We start from the raw sequence: 2,889 nt of genomic DNA, 5'->3' as shown, positions 1-2,889 counted from the left end.
AAGTTGTTTCTCTTGTATACTACATTATAAGAGTCAAAATTTAGGCTGCATGTAAATATAGTTGTAGTTTTTAAATAAAGTTTATAATAAGTTTCTTAAGTTCAAAACTTTATTTTTGAATTAGTTTTACCTCTATTGTCAGCACAATTAGCAAGGCAACACAGGGATTTGAACCCTGTCCCATGGGAGTACCAACTACCATTGCCTTTTGCTTTTTTGTAATTTGACAAGGTAAAGCAAAACTTGCATTAAGAACAGCATGGAAAAAAATCATCAAGTGAAAAATTTTGGATGTTTAAAACTACTATCAGTAGATCATATTTATCATTTCCAAATATTTTAAGTGTAATTTCAATAAATGCTGTCTTAATGCAAGAAACGAAACCTCTAGTCTATGAACACGAGAACATATAATAAAGTATTTTGTACATTATAAATTAAGGTTTGCATGATCAGACAAAAATACAAGAGAACTACATAACAAATTTTGGATGGTGATATTTTAAATGCATTTTAATTCAGCACAGAAGTTTTCATCATAATCTCAATTGTCTATTTGAATTAAACATTTCAGACATGTTAAGTTACACAAATTACCACCATTATCCACATATCCTGTGTGTGAATAATTTAACAAAAACTGAAAGATATCTGTCTACTGACAAGTTGATTAGAGTTTCAAGCCATGTGGTTGTGTTTAGGTCTGTCAACGTTTTTGGTGCATAATAAAGCTGTACAGCCTTTCCTTTTTATGTTTGCTGTAAAATACTGACACATTTAGACACAACTGCCCTGTGATAAATTACATGGAGTCAGTATTAAGATCAACCTGGGTTTATATAGCACCAAGTCTAAATCTAAAGAAGCCAGCAGATTGTGTTGAACCTTTATTTCACCACAGTCTCCCATCCTGAGCAGCACATTAGTGACAGTGGAGAGGAAAAACTCCCTATTAACAGGAAGAAACCTCCAGCAGAACCAGGCTCAGGACAGGCGGCCATCTGCCTCGACCGGCTGGGTTTGGGGACAGGAAAGAGACACAGATAAACACAGGAGGACTGGTCCAGGTGCATCTTCTTCTGAAAGGAGAAAAAAACACGTTATCGATGGAAATAATTACAACAAACATTTCAAGGAGCTTGGTTGTTGAGAGCTTTCTATGCTATGACAACAGATGTTACAACTTCTCTTTATAAAGTTTTCATAAAATTTCTTATAGTTTTGACATATTTTATATAAGTCAAGAGAGGGATTAAAGAAATTTTGTAACTGATTAATTGAATATTAGATTCAGTTATGTGTTTTTTACTTTCTGATTATTCCAGTCTGTAAGGTTAAAACAGACAAAGAGTTGGTGTGTGTCTTCTCATGTGTTTTTTCTTTTAGCCTAAACAAAACTGAGTACGTTCTGACGTCTGATGTAAAAGGTAACACCTCCTGGGGTGTAACCAGGAAGAGATATACATTAAAAGCTCTATTCATTATTATAGTGGAAAGGAGTTGTCACAGTGTGTTAGAGTCTCTGCTTCCCTCTGCTTGTTGATGTCCTTCTGGCCTTTAGCAGGACTTTCTGCACAGGAAGAAGGTCTTTCTGTCCCACAGCTTTGCAAAGTCCTCATGAAGACAAAGTTGTCAGAGGACAGCGTGTCCATGGGGCCTGTAGAGATGGACACACACATTTATTTAGGTTTTACACTCTTAACCCCAATTAGTTGACTTTACTAGAAAATTGCGTGGAAACCCATTGCCTTAAACCATTCTAGTTTTAAACAATGATGAAACTAATCAGGTTTAGTTGTGTTAACTTAAGAACTTCAATAAAATATAGTAAACACATTTAACATACTTTACTAATGTTGATTAGTTTACATAAATTTATTTCTAGTTTTATGAACTTACTATTTTAAGCTAAACTTACATATTAAGCCATATTAAGCAAAAAACCATAATAACATTAGTTTAAGCTCCTGATAATATTTTGTTAAAATAAATAACTTTTTATTCTAATGTAATTACCCTTCTGGTCTTATAGGAAGGATGTGTTGAAGTTAGTGAATGTTTGATTATAAATTGTGAGCTAAAGACGAGGCTAACTGACCTGACTGCAGCTGCAGCATCCAGACACATCTGACTGAGAGCCAGGAGGAAGCCTGAGGTGAAACCAGGTCCTGATGTCAGAACTGCATCGGCTCCCAACTCATCAGCCAGCAGGTGGAGCTGCTGAGCAGTGCTGGTCCTCACCGCTGGACTCAGGTGGCTGAGGAAGGACAGACAAACACAGTCCAGTCAGTCTGCAGCTTCTACAGGTCTTTGTAGCATTTCATTCAGTGTGTTGACCTTACCTCAGTCCAGTGTTGAACAGAACTGTCAGCAGGACCTGCTGATCTGTCAGGATGGATCCTGGACCCCGGGTGGTGTGCCCTTTGGACATGGGTGTCCCAGCTGGACAGATGAGATGTCTCCAGATTAGAGTACATAGATGTCTCCAGATTAGAGTACATAGATGTCTCCAGATTAGAGTACATAGATGTCTCCAGATTAGAGTACATAGATGTCTCCAGATTAGAGTACATAGATGTCTCAGCTGGACAGATGTGGTGAGATGTCAATGAACTATTTCTTCCAGGTGGTCCTGTCCCAGAGTTTGGACCAGGTGTCCCTCCACTTCCTTTTACCAGTCGTCTCCTCCGAGATGCTGGTGGTCCAGAGACAGACTCTCCTCAGGTGTGGATAAGGCTCCACAGTTGCAGCAGGTCCAGGAACAGGTCTTCTGAGGAGGCGTCGGACGCTCACAGGGATGCGAGACCTCCGTGGCTCCACAGCTGCAGCGGGTCCAGGAACAGGTCTTTTAAGGAGGCGTCGGACGCTCACAGGGATGCGAGACCTCCG

Source organism: Austrofundulus limnaeus, unplaced genomic scaffold, assembly GCF_001266775.1.
Source record: "Austrofundulus limnaeus strain Quisiro unplaced genomic scaffold, Austrofundulus_limnaeus-1.0 Scaffold285, whole genome shotgun sequence".
Taxonomy (NCBI): domain Eukaryota; kingdom Metazoa; phylum Chordata; class Actinopteri; order Cyprinodontiformes; family Rivulidae; genus Austrofundulus; species Austrofundulus limnaeus.
The sequence above is the reverse complement of the archived record's forward strand: the minus strand, read 5'-3'. Positions refer to the sequence as shown.